The sequence below is a fragment of the Trachypithecus francoisi genome, unplaced genomic scaffold (genome assembly GCF_009764315.1).
Source record: "Trachypithecus francoisi isolate TF-2019V2 unplaced genomic scaffold, Tfra_2.0 Lachesis_group5, whole genome shotgun sequence".
Taxonomy (NCBI): domain Eukaryota; kingdom Metazoa; phylum Chordata; class Mammalia; order Primates; family Cercopithecidae; genus Trachypithecus; species Trachypithecus francoisi.
The window spans coordinates 142,274,794-142,294,929 of NW_022681470.1; the positions used below are offsets into that span (position 1 = coordinate 142,274,794).

A 20,136-nucleotide genomic window follows, 5' to 3' on the forward strand; every position below is an offset into this window, starting at 1 on the left:
ACTCACTGCAACCTCCACCTCCCGGGTTCAAGCGATTCTCCTGCCTCAGCATCCTGAGTAGCTGGGATTACAGCCGCCCACATCCATGCCCGGCTAATTTTTATATTTTTAGTAGAGACGGGGTTTCACCACGTTGGCCAGGCTGGTTTCGAATGCCTGACCTCAAGTGATCCGCCCACCTTGGCCTCCCAAAGTGTTGGGATTACAGGGGTGAGCCACTGTGCCTGGCCTCACTTAGTATTTCTTAAGTCCTGCAGTCCTCACAAAGATTCAACAGTAGGTACTACTGTTATTTTATCTTTGTATGTTTTGAAACAGGGTCTCACTCTGTCACCCTGGCTACAGTGCACAGGCACTATCACGGCTCACTGCAGCCTCAACCTCCTTGTCTCGAGTGATCCTCCCACCTCAGCCTCCTGAGTAGCTGGGACCACAGATGTGTGCTATCATTCCTGGCTAATTTAGAGATGGGATCTGGCTGTGTTGCCAAGGCTGGTCTCGAACTCCTGGACTCAAGTGATGCTCTTGCCTTGGCCTCACAAAGTGCTTGAATTCATTTTTGTTATGAAGTATAACATTTAGGTTGAGGTTGGTTAGTTGATTTATTTATTGTCTATGGATGTGGGCATTATTGTTCTATTTTATTTATTTATTTATTTGAAGACAGCGTCTCGCTCTGTCATCCAGGCTGGAGTAGAGTGGCACAGACATAGCTTACTACAGTTATGAATTCCTGGGCTCAAGCAGTCTTCTGGCCTCAGCTTCCCAAGTGGCTGGGACTCTAGGTGCATATCACCATGCCCAGCTAATTTTTTAGATATTTTTGTAGAGACAGGGTCTCCCTATGTTACCAAGGCTGATCTTGAACTCCAGGCTTTAGCTGTCTCCCACCTCAGCCTCCCAAAGTGCTGGGATTACAGGCAACACCATGCCTAGCCTGTGTTAATTTTGGGAGCTGTATATTTGGGTACAGTGGCTCACGCCTATAATTCCAGCACTTTGGGGGGCCGAGGCGGGAGGATCACTTGAGGTCAAGAGTTTGAGATCAGCCTGGCCAACATGGTGAGATTTCATCTCTCCAAAAAAAAAAAAAAAAATTAGCCAGGCATGGTAGTGTATGCCTGTAGTCCTGGGTGCTCGGGAGGCTGAGGCAGAAGGATCGCTTGAGCCTGGGACCTCAAGGCTGCAGTGAGCCATGATTATGCCACTGCACTCCAGCCTGGGTGACAGAACAGGCCTTCATCTCTTTTAAAGAAAGGAAAAAAGACAGGGAAGTATCTCAAAAGTTAAATCCACCAAGTGCAATGTGGTAGCCTGAGCTGGATTCTGGAGCAGAAAAATGAGTGAAATTTGGATAAAGCCTGGGAGTTTAGTCAACAGTTATTAATGTGAGGGGAAACTGGGTGTGGGCTACATGAATATTCTCTTTTCTATCTATGCAACTTTTCTGTAAATTGAAAATTATTCCCAAGCAATAGGTTCCTTAAAAAAAAAAAAAAGTTTATTGAGGCACGAATCAATTTAAAAAAAACAAGTACTTCCAGGACGCACTGAGGCTTGTTAAACACAACAGAGTTTTTGGTAAGGCATATGCACGGGGGTGCTCTGACTTAAGAAAGAACCAGAACTCACTGGCACGAAGACAGCGCCCTCTCTGTGGCATGCATGCCACTGCCCTCTGGGCCCCTACTGTGGGATCTTCTAGAGCCTCCTCTTATGGATGTGGGGCCCTCCCTCAGTGCCAGGGACATGAGCCCCAGCTTGGGGCACCTATGGGACAATGACTTCTCTTGCACCTTGAGATCCAATCGGCCACAGTCCTGCCTTCTGCCTGTTTCTTAACATTTTTATTTATTTATTTTTGAGATGGAGTCTCACTCTGTTGCCCAGGCTGGAGTGCAGTGGCGCGATCTCAGCTCACTGCAACCTCTGCCTCCTGAGTTCAAGCGATTCTCCCTCCTCAGCCTCCCGAGTAGCTGGTATTACAGGCACCTGCCACCGCGCTCGGGTAATTTTTGTATTTTTAGTAGAGATGAGGTTTCACCATGTTGGCCAAGCTGGTCTCAAACGCCTGAAGTGATCCGCCCGCCTCGGCCTCCCAAAGTGCTGGGATTACAGGCACATGCCACCCCACCTAGCCTTCTGTCTGTTTAACGAGCTTTGGGGCTAACCCCTGGTCACTTAGCCCAGGCCGAGATCACCGTGAGTGGCTGCCCATCTAGACTCACCCATTCTCATCCCGCCCCATCTACAGGGTCCAGACACTCCCTGGCCTCACCTCTTGCCACGTTTTGTACCCTGCATCCCAACTACACTGACATGCCATACCAGGAAGCCTCAGAGGCCTGGGCCCCTTGGCTCAAGGCGTCTCCCTTATCTGTCCAGCTGTGGGGCCAGGTCAGAGTCCTTCTGCATGACGCACCCCCGCCCTCGGGCCCCATGGCTTAGGCCTGCAGGCTTCCTTTACAGCTCACCACGCTCATGACTTTATCACACTGCCTCACTGCACCTTGACCTCCCTGGGAGCAAGGGTCAGGTGCTGTTCATCTCCAGGCACTGGCATCACATCAGATCTACGCACTCAGCCCGTTGCGGCATGAGCACACAGACATGCAGGCTACCACGGCCCTGTGGTGAAGGGTGCAGTCGGGGAGGGCACAGGGCAGAGTGAGGAGAGAGATCAGGGAGGGCACCCAAAGGTACGACCTGCGGGAGTCCAGGGTAATCTCCTTCTCGGCCATTTCACTTTCGTTTTTTTTGACAGTCTCACTCTGTTGCCCACGCTGGAGTGCAGCGGCGTGGTCATAGCTCGCTGTAGCCTCCAACTCCTGGGCTCAAGTGATCCTCCTGCCTCAGCCTCCTGAACCATTAAAGACAACAGCCACCTTCAGGGCCATTATCTTTGGCAGGATTTTAAGTTCTACTTAAAAAAAAAAAAAAAAAAACTCTTTAGAAGGCCAAGGTGGGAAGGTCATTTGAGGCCAGTAGTTCAAGGCTCCAGTGAGCTATGATCGTACCACTGTACTCCAGCCTGGGAGAGAAGTGAGAGTCCACTTCAGAAGAAAGAAAATATCCATGCAACAGGCTGTGGGGTCAACTAGGCTCTGCTGGAAGGTGAAGGAAGGCTACAACCAGGAACCAAGTGGGTGGGTGCCTGGCCTGACAGATGGGAACACAAACTACCTTGCAAAGCCAGGGGTTACTCACCCAAGAAAAATTGAGTTAAAAACTGCCTGAAAAAAATGCATTTTAAGCACTGCTATTTCTTAAGTGGAATTGTATGACTCTTCGACTTAGCTACCACCCACCCCCAGTCAGTTTCACATAAACACGAAAATCCTTACACATTCTCAACACGACCGCAGGAATTAACTGTTGAGCTACTTTCTGGTTTTATCATCTTATTCTTCTCACTGTTTATTTAAGTTCTGAACATATTTGCCCAGAGGTTTGACCTGTTACAAACTCTTATTCTATTCCTTTACAAGAGAGGTGATTTTCATTTTTCTCTCTCTCTCTTTTCCTTTTTTGAGACAGAGTCTCACTCTGTCATCCAGGTTGGAGTGCAGTTGCGTGATCTCGGCTCACTACAGACTCTGCCTCCCAGATTCAAGCAATTCTTGTGCTTCAGCCTCCCAAGTAGCTGGGATTACAGGCGTGTGCCATCACACCTGGCTAATTTTTGTATTTTTAGTAGAGACAGCGTTTCACCATGTTTCCCAGGCTGGTCTTGAGCTCCTGAGCTCAAGCAATCTGCCTGCCTCAGCCTCCCAAAGTGTTGGGATTACAGGCATGAGCCACCACGCTCGGCCTTCCTTTTTTTTTAGAGACAGGGTCTCACTCTGTCATCCAGGTTGGAGTGCAGTGGCGTGATCATAGCTCACTGCAGCCTTGACCTCCTGGGCTCCAGTGCAGTGATCCTCCCACCTCAACCTCCCAAGTAGCTGGAACTACAGGCAGGCACTCCCACACTTGGCTGATTTTTGTATTTTCTGTAGAGACAGCGTCTCGCTATGTTGCTCAGGCATGTTGAATTCCTTCCTGTGCTCAGGCAATCCTGCCACCTTGGCCTCCCAAAGTGCTAGGATTATAAGCGAGAGCCACTGTGCCTGGCCAAGACAGCCCTTTTTTTTTCTGGACAGTGCCTGGACAGGCCCACACACATCCCCCCTCCAGGGTACTGGGTAGACACACCTGCCCTTGGGCCCAGCTTGCAAAAGTTAGGCTGCTGGGGCAACATTTGAGCTTAGGGAGACTCGTTTCTTCACTGGGGGCTCTCCAGAAGCCTGTGGTGAATCGGGCCCTAAAACATCCTGTGTGCGACTTTCCTGGCAGGTTCTGCGACAGCAAAAAGGCCAGACGGAACCACCTTCTTGTCTGCAGTGGGGGTTTGGGTTTTCCCCACCTCGAGCTTATGAGAGGGAAAAAGGAGGGCGGGGTCATCTCTAACCCCAAAGCTCCTCCACCCCAATCATTCAAACTTAACTTTCTCTGAGATTCCGAAGGCTCTGTAGAACCTTTCAACACAGCGAGGTAACCTATGATCTTAGAATATTTGATAGCATAACTGCATAACTAAGAACTCAAGCGTCCACAGTGCGAAACCACATTCTCTATGGCAACCCATCGAAGCCGTTTTTCCCCCGGGACCAGTCTCATCCTAAGAGTAAGGGATGCCTCACAGTACAAAACACACTTGCTGCTGGCTGGAAATATCCACGTCCTAAGGCCTTTATCCTGGTGGGAGTGTTCCATTCTGAGCACACGTTCTCTCATCCAGGGCAGCAGCATTTCTGTGACATAGGAAAATATTACGTGATTTTGCATAAGCGGAAAACTGAGGTGGAGGTGGGAAAGGCAGCCAGAGAGCTAGATTTTGGTGCCCAAATCACTAGATGTCGATTAGGTGTCTGGTATACCGCCTAAGAGTAAATTCTCATCATTCTTTGGTGCTTTTTTTCTTTTTCTTTTTTTTTTTTTTTGAGACGGAGTCACACACTGTCACCGGGCTGGAGTGTGGTGGCGCAATCTCAGCTCACTGCAACCTCCGCCTCCCACGTTCAGGCAATTCTCCTGCCTCAGCCTCTCGAGTAGCTGGGATGACAGGCGCGCTCCACCATGCCTGGCTAATTTTTGTATTTTTAGTACAGACGGGTTTCGTCATGTTGCCAGGCTGGTCTCAAACTGCTGACCTCAGGTGATCCACCCGCCTCAGCCTCCCAAAGCGTTGGGATTACAGGCATGAGCCACCATGCCTGACTCATTCTTTGGTGCTTTTTTTCTTTTCTGAGATAGGGTCTTGCTCTGTTGACCAGGCTAGGGTGCAGTGGTGCAATCATGGCTCACTACAGTCTCCAACTCCTAGACTCTAGCAATCCTCCTGCCTCAGCCTCCCAAGTAGCTGGGACTACATACAGGCATGTGCCACCAAGTCCGGCTAATTTCCTATTTTATTTTATTTTTTGAGACAGGGTCTCACTCTGTTGCCCAGGCTGGAGTGTAGTGGTGTATTCATAGGTCACTGTAGCCTTGAACTCCTGAGTTCCAGCAATCCTCCTGCCTCAGCCTCCTGAGTAGCTGGGACTATAGGCACACACCACCGTGCCTGGCTAATTTTTATGTGTTTTGTAGAGACAGGGTGTTGCTATGTTGCCCAGACTGGTCTTGAACTCCTAACCTCAAGCGATTCTCCTGCCTTGGTCTCTCAAAGTGCTGAGATTATAGGCATGAACCACTGTGCCTGGCCTCCCATCATTCTTAATAAGCTTTTTTTTTTTTTTGAGATGGAGTCTCTCTCTGTCACCCAGGCTGGAGTACAGTGGCACGATCTCGGCTCACTGCAATCTCCGCCTCCCAGGTTTAAGCAATTCTCCTGCTTCAGCCTCCCAAGTAGCTGGGATTACAGGTGCCCACCACCATGCCCGGCTAATTTTTGTATTTTTAGTAGAGATGGAGTTTCACCATGTTGGCCAGGCTGGTCTCGAACTCCTGACCTTGTGATCCGCCCACCTTGGCCTCTCGAATTGCTGGGATTACAGGTGTGAACCACTGCGCCCGGCCTATTCTTTTTCTTTGAGACAGAGTCTCACTCTGTTGCCCAGGCTAGAGTGCAGTGGCGTGATCTCAGCTCACTGCAAGCTCGCCTCCCAGGTTCACACCACTCTCCTGCCTCAGCCTCCGGAGTAGCTGGGACTACAGGCCCCCGCCACCATGCCCAGCTAATTTTTTGTATTTTTAGTAGAGACGGGGTTTCACCGTGTTAGCCAGGATGGTCTCCATCTCCTGACCTCCTGATCTGCCCGCCTCGGCCTCCCAAAGTGCTGGGATTACAGGCGTGAACCACTGCGCCTGGTCCATTCTTAATAAGCTTTAACTCCAAAGGTTTGTGTTTTTTTGTAGGGGAGCAGGGGGAGATCCCCAGCTTTTTTCCATTGATATAGAAGGCATTTCTCTAAATGTGTAAGACCAAGCCAGAGCCCTACTCTTGTTTAATAAAGATAAGAACTAAGGCAAACTGCTCTAGGTGAGACACCTTAGGGGGATTAGAAAAAAAAAGGGGAACAAAATGGAACATTCTTGGGCATAAAACCAGTTGGCTGCATGTTATGGTCTTAAAAAAGTACAAATGTGGTACAAACTCTTCACCTGCAAAGATTCCTGGCTGATAAGAAATGGCTCTCATGAAATACTGATAAGGCTCATGAAAAAATGTCACCTATAGCACTGTTACCTGAATTTGAGCCTTTTTTTGGGGGCAGGTAGGGGATGGAGTCTCGCTGTGTCACCAGGCTGGAGTGCAATGGCGCGATCTCAGCTCACTGCAACCTCCGCCTCTCAGGTTCCAGCGATTCTCCTGCCTCAGCCTCCCAAGTCACTGGGATTACAGGTACCTGCCACCATGTCTGGCAAAGTTTTGTATTTTCAGTAGAGACAAAGTTTCACCATGTTGACCAGGATGGTCTCGATCTCCTGACCTCGTGATCTGCCCGCCTTGGACTCCCAAAGTGCTGAGGTTACAGGCGTGAGCCACCGTACCCGGCCTAAATTTGAGCCTTCTTAATGAATAGTACAAGAGTGAACTAAAATTTAAAATTAAATTAAAATCGACCAGCACTCTTACCATCAGTTATAAATGTCTCTATGCCCCCATCTTTATTGACATGGGTGTATATGTTCAGTTATAGTTGCAGGGAACACACGAACATTTCACATTGCTATGGGCTTTGTAAGTACTGCTTTAATCATTTCCCTGCTGTTAGACATTCGATGCATTCTAATTTCATACATGAGTCTCTGTGAGATGAGATTTTGGATGCAGAGGTTACAAATCCTTTCTGATTTTTAGACTTGCATTACCAAATTGCTTTTCCCAAGGACTCTGCTAATAAGTGTAACCGTGCAGGAAAATCTGGCTCAAGAAAGAAACTCCAGCCTGGCGTGGTGGCTCATGCTTGTAATCCCAGCACTTTGGGAGGCTGAGGTGGGCGGATCACCTGGGGTGAGGAGTTCGAGACCAGCCTGACCAACATGGAGAAACCCTGTCTCTACTGAATATGCAAAATTAGCCGGGTGTGGTGGCGCATGCCTGCAATCCCAGCTACTTGGGAGGCTGAGGAAGGAGAATTGCTTGAACCCGGGAGGTGGAGGTTGCACTGAGCCAAGATCGCGCCACTGCACTCCAGCCTGGGCAAAAAGAGCAAGACTCCATCTCAAAATAAATAAATAAATAAATAAATAAACAAATAAATAAATAAAGTAAAAACCTCAAGGTGGATGGCCACCATTTTTGATGCCACCCCATATCAATAGGGTGTCAGTTTTCAGATGGCTTGCTTCTATGAGATCCACTTCTGGATCCACTTCTACTAGATCTACTAGAACACACAGCCTGCTTCTATTGAATACTAGACCCACTTCCTCTGTTTCCTTTCCCAAGTGTGGGGGTGGGGGCTGTAGAATTAGGGGCATCTTGGTACATGACATTTCTCTTCCAAAACCCAGGCTCTGGCATCAGGTAGAACAGGGGTTTGAATCTTATTCTGCCACATGCTTTTTTTTTTGAGATAGAGTCTCGCGCTCTGTCACCCAGGCTAGAGTGAGGTGGCACAACCTCTGCCTCCTGGGTTGATTCAAGCGATTCTCGTGCCTCAGCCTCCTGAGTAGCTGGGATTACGGCCATGCATCACCACGCTCGGCTAATTTTTTCTATTTGTAGTAGAGAAGGAGTTTCACTATGTTGGCCAGGATGGTCTCAAACTCCTGGCCTCAAGTGATCCGCTCGCCTCAGCCTCCCAAAGTGCTGCCACGTGCTTTTACTACCTTTGTGATCATGGTCAATTAATGACCTGGTTCCCCTGAGATTGTTGAGTCATCTGTGCAGGAGCAATAAACAGCACCCACCTCATAGGACTGTTAGGACAATTCAATGGGGAAATGAACCTCAAGAATCTGAGAACAGAGCAAGGGGCCAACTGTCAGCACCCTTACGCCCAACCCAAATCCTCAAACAGCTAACTGAAGAAAGATAGGACAACATTCTCCTGAACGCAGACAGGACCGTGCAAATGGGCTCAGTAATAATCCATGAAACGCCAGCACACTGGAACAAGGAGGAACTGGGGCTTAGCTCCTCCTGGCTGTTAATCCCTGGGCTGGCCAGACAGTCACTGGTGACTCATAAGCCATGTTTCCAAAGAAAAATTATTTACACATTTGTTTAGAAAAGTTAAAACAGCCGGGCGGGGTGGTTTATGCCTGTAATCCCAGCACTTTGGGAGGCCAAGATGGGCGGATCACTTGAGATCAGGAGTTTGACACCAGCCTGGCCAACATGGTGAAACCCCATCTCTGCTAAAAATACAAAAACTAGCTGGGTGTGGTGGTGTGCGCCTGTAATCCCAGCTACTTGGGAGGCTGAGGCCGGAGAATTGCTTGAACCTGGGAAGCAAAGACTGCAGTGAGCTGAGATCATGCCACTGCACTCCAGCCTGGGTGACAGAGTGAGACTCCATCTCAAAAAGAAAAAGAAAAGAAAATAAGTTAGAACACATTTTGTTGTGGGACTGATGATGTGGTGTTTGAGAGGAGGTCTCCAGTCCAGAGGAGCCCAGGTGATCCAGGAGGTGATGTGTTAGCAAAGGATGATGGGATCGCCAATAGTGGGAGCCGGGGTGGCTTGAGGAGGAAGGTGAGTCATTTTGCCTGGAGGCAGAAGGTCATGGGATCCTTTGCACTGGGTTTTGAGGGATGAATAGGAGGTCATTAGAAGAACGAAGGATAAGAGAAGGTCATTCCAGGAGAGGACAGTGGGCAAGGGCAGAGGCATTAACAGGGGGATGATGGCATATTGTGGGGAAGGTGGTTGTAGGACAAGGGGATGGGGGGAGCCATGGGCAGGAGCTGGGCAGGCAGGCAGTGCCAGAAGAGTGTGGCGGGAGATGAAGATTAAATGCAGGCTGGGCGTGGCATGTGTGGCATTTTACATGCTGTCTTACAGCACTCTTCCAAAATGGGAGCCAGGGGAAGGTTTTAGGCAGGGAGAGGCATGATTAGACCTGCATTACAGAGGTAACCAGTGATAGGAGAGGCAAATGATTAGATGGGGACAGAGAGATGACAGAGGCAGGGAACCAGTTTGGCAGCCTAAGTGCGAGGTGACAAAGTCCTTAAGGAAGGCAGAGGGTGAAAAGTCGGGATAGGAGGTCAGAGGCAGAACCAGCAGGGCTCGGTGCCCTGGTAAACACGGACGCAGATGGAGGAGGCCAGGATGACGAAGATGTCTGGTTTGGGCTACTGAGGTGGGACCTGGAAGAAGGAAGGGAGAAGGGGACAGAGGTGGGAAAAAGAACAACAGCTCTCCTAGCAGACACGGTCAGTCTGAAATGCCACCCAGGACACTCTGCTCAGAAGTCCTGAAGGCTGTTGAGACATGCGTGGAGTCAGGGTCATCATCAAGGCTGGGGATACCTACCTACCTACCTACCTATCTATCTATCATCTATCTACCTACCTACCTACCTATCTATCTATCATCTATCTACCTACCTACCTACCTACCTATCTATCATCTATCTACCTACCTACCTACCTATCTATCTATCATCTATCTACCTACCTACCTACCTATCTATCTATCATCTATCTACCTACCTACCTACCTATCTATCTATCATCTATCTACCTACCTACCTACCTATCTATCTATCATCTATCTACCTACCTACCTACCTATCTATCTATCATCTATCTACCTACCTACCTATCTATCTATCATCTATCTACCTACCTACCTACCTATCTATCTATCTATCATCTATCTATCATCTATCTATCTATCTATCTAATCTATCTATCATCTATCTATCATCTATCTATCTATCATCTATCTATCTATCTATCTATCATCTATCTATCTATCTATCTATCTAATCTATCTATCTATCTATCATCTATCTATCTATCTATCTATCATCTATCTATCTATCTATCATCTATCTATCTATCTATCTATCTATCATCTATCTATCTATCTATCTAATCTAATCTATCTATCTATCTATCATCTATCTATCTATCTATCTATCTAATCTATCTATCTATCTATCATCTATCTATCTATCTATCTAATCTATCTATCTATCTATATCTATCATCTATCTATCTATCTATCTAACTATCTATCTAATCTATCTAATCTATCTATCTATCTATCTAATCTATCTATCTATCTACCTACCTATCTATCTATCTATCTATCTAATCTATCTAATCTATCTATCTATCTATCTATCTATCTATAATCTATCTATCTATCTATCTATCTATCATCATCTATCTATCTATCTATCTAATCTATCTATCTATCTATCTATCTATCTATCATCTATCTATCTATCTATCTATCATCTATCTATCTAATCTATCTATCTATCTATCTATCTATCTATCTGGAGGAGGGGTGTCACTCTGTTGCCCAGGCTGGAGTGCAGTGGTACCATCTCAGCTCACTGCAGCCTCTGCCTTCTGGGTTCAAGTGATCCTCCTGTCTCAACCTCCCAAGTAGCTGGGATTACAGGCGTGCACCACCATGCCTGGCTAATTTTTGTAATTTTAGTAGAGACGGGGTTTCACCATGTTGGTTAGGCTGGTCTTGAACTCCTGACCTCAGGTGATCCACCTGCCTTGGCCTCCCAAAGTGCTGGGATTACAGATGTGAGCCATTGCAACAGGCCAAGGCTGGGGATATCTATTTGGGAGCAATCCCTGTACAGAAGCAGAAAAGAAGAGGAGGGTACAGTTGTCCTGCATATGGGAAAAGTCGGCCCTCCGAATCCGCACGTTTTCATCCTGAGAACGCTGTATTTTTGATCCCCTTTGGTTGCAGAAGCAGAACCTGTGGCTGCAGCGGGCCGACTGTACTGACTGGAAAAAAAGTCTGTGTGTAACTGGACCCACGCAGCTGAAACCCGTGCTGTTCAAGGGTCCACTGCAGTCAAAGACAGAATCCTGAGGAACGGCATTTGGAGGCTGAGGCGGGCAGATCGCTTGGGCCCAGGAGTTTGAGACCAGCCTGGACAACACAGTGCCACCCTGTCCCTACAAAAAATACAAAAATTAGCTGGGTGTGGTGTCACGTGCCTGTAGACCCAGCTATTCAGGAGGCTGAGGTAGAAGAACCACTTGAGCCTGGAAGGGGGAGGCTGCAGTGAGCCGTCATCACACCACTGCACTCCAGCCTGGGCGACAGAGCAAGACTGTTTTGAAACAAAAACAAAAACACAAAAGGCAGTTTTGAGCAGAGCTGTCTGCCATCCATCCCAGGTGAGCCAGCACAGCAGACAGCGTCTTAAGACTCTTACGTTAGACAGGCTCACACTATAATGTCTCCTCTCCACAAGTGTGACTCAGGGCAGGGCCACGTGCCCTCTGCAGCTGTCTGCCTGCAAACTGTGCTTACCCAGAGCCATTACTGCTTGTTCCCAGGGCTGTGTGCGCCATCGCTGCCTGCCATCACAGTTACGCACTTGAGCGACAAAGCGCCACCTAAACTCATGAATGCACAGGTGCAAAAAAGAGTGGAGTGTTTCTACGAAACAGAGTCAAATGCTCTGGAAAAAGTGAAAAGCAAGTGACTTAAAAACAAGCCAAACAGGCTGGGCGCAGGGTCTCATGCCTGGAATCCCAGCACTTTGGGAGGCTGAGGCGGGAGGATCACCTGAGGTTGGGAGTTTGAGACCAGCCTGGGCAATGTGGTGAAACCCTGTCTCTACTAGAAATATAAAAATTAGCTGAATGTGATGGCACACGCCTGTAGTCCCAGCTACTACTCAGGAGGCTGAGGCATGAGAATCGCTTGAACTGGGTAGGTGGAGGCTGCAGTGAGTCAAGATTGCGCCACTGTACTCCAGCCTGGGCAACAGGGCAAGACCCTGTCTCAAAATAATAATTGCTCAGCTGGGAATGGTGGCATATACCTGGGGTCCCAGTCCCACCTCTACTTACAAGGCTGCAGCAGGAGGACCACCTGAGCCCAGGAGTTCAAGACCAGCCTGGACAGTACAGCAAGACCCCATCTCTAAAATATATATATATATATATATGGCTGGCCTTTTTTGATTAGTTGCCAATCTCTGAGAGCTCAGTTGGCCTGAGGCTATCATCGGGGCTTAGTGTGGGTGCAGGGCTGAGTGTGGGTGCACCTGGGGTGCGGCAGCCGGGTGTGGATGTGGAGGCTGAGTGTGGGCACACCTGGGGTATGCGGGCCAAGTGTGAGTACATCTGGGGTACAGAGCCTGAGTGTGGGTGTATCTGGGGTACAGAGCCCGCGTGCGGGCGTATCTGGGGTACAGAGGCCAAGTGTGGGTATATCTGGGGTACAGAGGTCAAGTGTGGGTGTATCTGGGGTACAGAGGCCGAGTGCGGATGTATCTGGTGTACAGAGGCCGAGTGTGGGTGTATTTGGGGTACAGAGCCTGAGTGTGGGTGTATCTGGGGTACAGAGCCCAAGTGCGGGTGTATCTGGGGTACAGAGGCCGAGTGTGGGTACATCTGGGGTATTGGGGCCGAGTGTGGGTGCACCTGGGGTGAGGGGCCTGCTGGGGACCGGAGAGCAGACACACCTGCAATGCAGAAATGAAGGGGGAGGCCTTTCCATTCCCTGGTGCTTACTGAACAGGTGCCAGGTGGAGTAGCAGACATCTAAAAGGAAAGACTCCCCAGGAAACAAGTATTTGTGGAAACTCAAAAGAGCCATCAATGCGTGCCACCTTCACCTCCTCTCCTCCCTCTCTACCCCTTGAATCCACACCGACGACTCCATCAGCCACATGTCCTGGGGCAGAGAGGGCAGGTGTGCTAGGAACAGACATTGCAGCCACGCTGCCCGGGCTCAAACTCCCACCTCCGAGATTCAGAGCGAGGGATCTAACAGCACCTTGCCTCCGTTTCCCCCATCTGTAGGATGGGGATCATAGTAGTGTCTGCTGGCTGGGCACGGTGACTCACACCTGTAGTCCCAGCACTTTGGGAGGCTGAGGTGGCAAGGTGACAGAGTGGCCACCTGTCACTGACAGAATGGGAAGACTGCTTGAGCCCAGGAGTTTGAGACCAGTCTGGGCAACACAGCAAAACCCCATTTTTACAAAAAATAAAAAATTAGTCAAGCATGGTGCACGCCTGTGCTCCCAGCTACGCGGGGGGCTGAGGCAGGAGGATCGCTTGCGCCCAGGAGTTCTAGGCTGCAGTGAGCTGTGACTGTGCCACTGCACTCCAGCCGGGGTGACAGTGAGATCCTGCCTCAAAACGAAAACCCACAAACACAAAAAGCCAGTAATGCCCTCTCTGGGGGTTGGCTGTGATGAAGAACATTCTGGAATGCTGTCTGGCACAAGGCAAATACTATCCTTGACTATTTGTACCACCACTCACTTCCTCCGTAACTGCTGGAATGATTCCACTAACAACCAAGTCAGGCATTTCTCTCCTCTGCTCAAAGCCCTGCCATGGCTCCCATCTTCCCCAGGAACCCGTCTTGACTGTGACTTGCAAGAGCGGTGAGCTAACTATGGCCCCAGGGCCAAATCCAGCACCTGCTTTGGTAAAGCAAAAATATGCACCAGAGGCCTTATGTGGCCCAGAAAGCGCAAAGTGTGTACCATCTGGTCTCCTACAGAGAGTCCAGGACCTCTGGCCCCACCCAGGCCGTCTCCTCACCAGCTACCACCCGCCTTCACTCTCCCCATCTCCTGAGCCACCTGGCTCCACCCACCCTGGCCTCCTCCAAACATGTCACCACCCCACTGCGCCCCTGCGGCGGCTGCTCCTTCTGCCTGCCCCCATCTTCTTTTTCATTTTATTCTTATTGAGACTGAGTCTCACTCTGTCACCCAGGCTGGAGCACAAAGGCGCAATCTCGGCTCACTGTAACTTCCACCTCCTGGGTTCAGGCGATTATCGTGCCTCGGTCTCCCGAGCAGCTGGGATTACAGGCGCTTGCCACCACATCTGGCTGCGTTTTGTATTTTTAGCTTTGCCATTTTGGCCAGGCTGGTCTCCAACTCCTTGCTTCAAGTGATCTGCCTGCCTCTGTCTCCCAAAGTGTTAGGATTACAGGTGTGAGCCACCGTGCCGGGACAACTTTTATTTTTAAATATATAATTTTAAAATACAAACAGGGTCTTACTATGCTGCCCAGGCTGGTCTCGAACTCCTGGCCTCAAGCAGTCCTCCTCCCTCTGCCTCCCAAAGTGCTAGAATTACAGGTGGTAAGCCATCTTGTCTGGCCTGCCTACCTTCTCAGTGAGGCCCCAGAGGCCACCTTGTTTAAAATATCATCCAGGCCAGATGTAGTGGTTCAGGTCTGTAATCCCAGCATTTTGGGAGGCTGAGGCGGGTGGATCACTTGAGGTCAGGACTTCGAGACCAGCCTGATCAACATAGTGAAACCCCGTCTCTATCAAAAAAAATACAAAAATTACACAGCTGTGGTGGTGCGTGTCTGTAATCCCAGCTACTTGGGAGGCTGAGGCAGGATAATCGCTTGAACCTGGGAGGCAAAGGCTGCAGTGAGCCGAGATGGCGCCACTGCACTTCAGCCTGGGCAACAGAGTAAGACTCCATCTCAAAAAACAAAAAAAAAAAAACAAAAAAACAGCCGGGCACAGTGGCTCACGCCTGTAATCCCAGCACTTTGGGAGGCCCAGGCAGGCGGATCATGAGGTCAGGAGATCAAGACCATCCTGACTTACATGGTGAAACCCCGTCTCTACTAAAAAATACAAAAAATTAGCCGGGCGTGCTGGCGGGAACCCATAGTCCCAGCTACTCGGGAGGCTGAGACAGGAGAATGGCGTGAACCCGAGAGGCGGAGCTTGCAGTGAGCCGAGATCGCGTCACTGAACTCCAGCCTGGGCGGCAGAGCGAGACTTTGTCTCAAAAAAAAAAAAGAAAAACAACACCCAAATAAAATATTATCCACCCCAAAACACACACACACACACACACACACACACACACATGAATTTTCTCCGTAAGGCACATCACAGCCTCCTTGCACTCAGGGGCACTTTCTAGTACTTCGGCACTATGTTTGAAGGTCATTTTATTTTCTAAAAATTTTATTATTATATCATTATTTTAGAGATGAGGTCTCTATTGCCCAGGCTGGAGTGCAGTGGTGTGATCATAGCTCACTGCAGCCTTGAACTCCTGGGCTCAAGGAATCAACGGATCCTCCTGCCTCAGCCTCCCAAGTAGCTGAGACCACAGGTGTGTGACACCATGCCTGGTTAATTAAAAAAAATTTTTTTAGAGATAGGGTCTTGCTATGTTGCCCAGTCTGGCTGGCCTCAAACTCCTGGGCTCAACTAATCCTCCTGCCTAGGCCTCCCAGTGTGCTGGGATTATAGGCACGAGTCTCCTCACCCAGCGAGGGGTCACTTTCAACGTTAACATCACCAACAAGAAGCACGCAAATGCGAAAACCGTGGCATTCCATAGACCTTAAACAGGGCATGTGTTTATAGTGTGAGAGGCTGAACAAGAAGGCAGAGTGTCGCCTCGCTCGGCCTCAGCGGGGAACGTGCTTGGGAACTCCAAGTTTTCCCCACTCTGCACCAATATGAATGGATTGATGTTGCGGTTACAGAGAAATTTTAGCAAGCCAGGTGAAAATTAAACAAAGAATTACCATCCGATCTAGCAGTTCTACTCCTGGGTATATCTTCGAAGGAGTAAACACTGACTCTGCAAACTCCGCGGCTCGACTGTAGTTGTGTTTATTTAGAAGGGAAACTCCAGGAGCTGCGGGTCCCTGTGGTCATGGCTGGCACGAGGCCTGTCACGTGGTGGGTGGGTGCTTAACAAATATGCGCTTCAGGGAGGGAGGGAGAGGGTGTCTGGGAGGGACCTGGTCTGGACTGGTCAGAGGAGAAAGGAAAGGGCAGGGTGGAGGGAATGTCTTATTCCAGGAGGTGCTGCCGTGGGCCTTGGGGGCCTTTGGAGAGTCACTTTCTCATTGAACCTGAAGCCATGTGGAAGAGTGGATGAGCTCTGCTTCTAGAAATGATGGCCGCAGCGTGGGGAGCGGGGCACACTGGAAGGGGTTGCTCGTGGACGCAGGGGGACCTGGACCTTCAGGGCAGGGTGGAGAGTGGCAGAGAGGGGCAGTGCAGGGGCCATAAGGTGGGGGGCAGAGTGGTGAGCTCGGCAGCAGGCGCCGCTGGCACGGGGTGTGGCGCTCAGGAGGGCGCTCTAGGAAAGGGAAGGAAATTTGGGCCTAAGGTGCTACCTGGAGCCTAGGAGATCCCAGGAGTGCCCAGGAGCAGGGCTAGAGAGGTGGTTTAACGGAGCTGCCTGGAGATTCAATGGGATAAGGGATGGAACTAAGGTCCTTGGGTCCAGCTTTGTTGAAAGCAGTCTTGGGACCAGAACAGGTGAATGGCCTGAATGGTTTTTATTTTGGGGGAAGGGAGAACACAGTTGTATCATAACCACTGGCTCAAACTAGTATTATTTTATTTATTTACTTATGTATTTTGAGATGGAATTTCACTCTGTGGCCCAGGCTGGAGAGCAGTGGCACGATCTCGGGTCACTGCAACCTCTGCTTTCCGGGTTCAAACGATCCTCCTGCCTCAGCCACACAAGTAGGTGAGATTACAGGTGCACGCCACCATGCCCGGCTAATTTTTGCATTTTTATTTTTATTTATTTATTTTGTTTTTGAGATGGAGTCTCGCAGTCGCCAGGCTGAAGTGCAATGGTGCGATCTCGGCTCACTGCAACCTCCACCTCCTCGGTTCAAGCGATTCTCCTGCCTCAGCCTCCAGAGTAGCTGGGATCACAGGCATGTGCCACGATGCCCAGCTAATTTTTGCATTTTTAGTAGAGACGGGGTTTCACCATCTTGGCCAGGGTTATCTCGATCTCTTGACCTTGTGAACCGCCTGCCTCGGCTTCCCAAAGTGTTGGGATTACAGACGTGAACCACCGTGCCGGGCCTAAGTTTTGTATTTTTAGTAGAGATGGGGTTCACCATGTTGGCTAGGCTGGTCTCGAACCCCTGACCTCAGGTGATCCACCTGCCTTGGCCTCCCAAAGTGCTGGGATTACAGACGTCAGCCACGGTGCCCGGCCCTCAAACTAGTATTATTATGACTTTTTTAAAAAATGATCGACAGAAATCCTGAAGTTGTTTCCTTGCAAGCTGTCACTAGGTTCTGTTTCCCCATCCTGCATTTATATGGTTGCTTACTTGGACCGGCGACTCTCTACCAGAGGCGATTCTTGCTCTCAGGGTCATTTGGCAGAGTCTGGAGACATTTTTGGTTGTTATGGGAGTGACGGGGGAAGAGGGGTGCTCCTGGCATCTGATGGATGGAGGCCAGGGATGCTGCTCAGCACCCTGCAGCGCCCAGGTAGGTCCCATCCCAAAGAACGATCCAGCCCCAAATGCCTACAGGGTCTCGGCTGGGAAACCCTGATTTAGACCCACGCGCAGGAATCTAAGCATCCCAGTACTCACTCTGTCACCTGATGATTAAAGCCACCTCTCTAGCTGTCTGTCGTCTCCAGCTTTGATAAGTGAGCTTTCTACATCTTTATCTTCCCAAATTACAAGTTAAGTGACTGACCGAGACACAGCAGAGGACAGAACCGTGGGTGGCTTCCTACTAAGTTAACACCAGCCTATTAATTAACAGCTTTGTGAACTTCCATCCACCGATGAGCGTGGCTAAAAGACGATTACCTCACAACTGTCTTGTTTGTTTGTTTATTTTATTTATTTTTTGGAGACAGAGTCTCGGCTGGAGTGTAGTGGTGTAATCATAGCTCACTGCAGTCCCAAACTCCTGGGGCTTAAGTAATCCTTCTCCCTCTCTCCCAAGTAGCTGCGAGGACAAGCGCACACCACCACAGCTAATTAAAAACGCTTTTTTTGCTGGGCGCAGTGGCTCACGCTTGTAATCCCAGCACTTTGGGAGGCAGAGATGGGCGGATCACGAGGTCAGGAGATCGAGACCATCCTAGTTAACACAGTGAAACCCCGTCTCTACTAAAAATACAAAACATGAGCTGGGCAGGCACCTATAGTCCCAGCTACTTGGGACAATGGCAGGAGAATGGCATGAACCTGGGAGGCAGAGGTTGCAGTGAGCCGAGATCGCGCCACTGCACTCCAGCCTGGGCGACAGAGTGAGACTCTGTCTCAAAAAAAAAAAAGCTTTTTTTTAGTCTGTTTTGGTAGAGACAGGGTCTCGCCATGTTGTCCAGGCTGGTTTTGAACTCCTGGGCTCAGTCGATCCTCCTGCCTTGGCCTCCCACGGTGTTGGAATTGCAGGCGTGAGCCACCATACCCAGCCTATAACTATCTTAATACCTCTGCGTGCTTCTGATCCTGCCCCCCAAAATACGGCTTTCTATTTCCATGTGTTTGATCCTGTTTCGCTGGCTGAAATGCAAAAGGTCACGGGAATTTGTGACTCACTTTCCAGCTCTTGCAAGATCCTACAGTGTCAGATGCAACTAGTAAGGGGACCCCTCCAACTCAACAATAAAAAAACAAATACTCCCATTCACAAATGGGCAGAGGACTTGAACAGACATGTCTCCAAAGAAGAGATACAAATGACCAGTCAGCACATGAAAAGACGTTCAACATCAGTAGTCACTAGGCACACGCAAAACAAACCACCTGCTTCACACCCACTAAGGTGGTACAATTTATTTTATTTTATTTTATTTTTGAGACAGAGTCTTGCTCTGTCATCCAGGCTCCAGTGCAGTAAGTAGCTCGATTTCAGCTCACTGCAACCTCTGCCTCCTGGGTTCAAATGATTCTCCTGCCTCAGCCTCCTGAGTAGCTGGGATTACAGGCACCTGCCACCACGCCTGGCTAATTTATGTATTTTTAGTAGAGATGGGGTTTCGCCATGTTGGCCAGGCTGGTCTGGAACTCCTGACCTCAGGTGATCTGCCTGCCTCGGCCTCCCAAAGTGCTGAGATTACAGGCTGAGCCACCATTCCTGGCCTAAAATGGTATAATTTTAAAAACAGAAAATTACGTGCCTTGGTGAGAAGGCAGAGAAACCAGGACCCTCATACACTGCTGGTAGGAAGGTAAAATGGGGCAGTTGCTATGGAGGACAGCTTGGTGGTTCCTAAAAAAGTCTAGCATAGGCCAGGTGCGGTGGCTCACGCCTGTAATCCCAGCACTTTGGGAGGCCGAGGCGGCTGGAACACGAAGTCAGGAGTTCGAGACCAGCCTAACCAACACTAAAAATACAAAAATTAGCCGGGTGTGGTGGCACGTCCCTGTAATCCCAGCTACTTGGGAGGCTGGGGCAGGAGAATCGCTTGAACCCGGGAGGCGGAGGTTGCAGTGACCTAAGATCACACCGCTGCACTGCAGCCTGGGTGACAGAGCGAGACTCCATCTCAAAAAAAAAAAAAAACCACACAAAAAAACATAAAACGTGGAAATGGAAATAAGTGTGCATGTATAGATGAATGGTTAAACAAAATGTGACACACGCACATACATTGTAATATTATTCGGCCTTAAGAAGGAAGTTCTGACACAAAGATGGACCTTGAGGACACTATGCTCAGTGAAATAAGCCAGTCACAAAAGAATAC

The 20,136-nt window shown here is 49.4% G+C and overlaps 1 protein-coding gene and 1 long non-coding RNA gene across 11 annotated transcripts in view; both read right to left on the reverse strand.

Annotated features, from left to right (window-relative positions):
• The window catches only part of ARHGEF18 (Rho/Rac guanine nucleotide exchange factor 18), a 130,472-nt gene that overhangs the window by 45,733 nt on the left and 64,603 nt on the right, over positions 1-20,136 (reverse strand). The gene's annotated exons all lie outside the window — the stretch shown is intronic.
• Positions 19,475-20,136, reverse strand: part of LOC117076117 — a 22,769-nt gene continuing 22,107 nt past the window's right edge. The window contains exons 2-3 of the long non-coding RNA XR_004434239.1: positions 19,897-19,898; positions 19,475-19,509 (exon numbers count right to left, since the gene is read on the reverse strand). This is a non-coding gene — a long non-coding RNA (uncharacterized LOC117076117). The remainder of the gene's footprint in view (positions 19,510-19,896; positions 19,899-20,136) is intronic.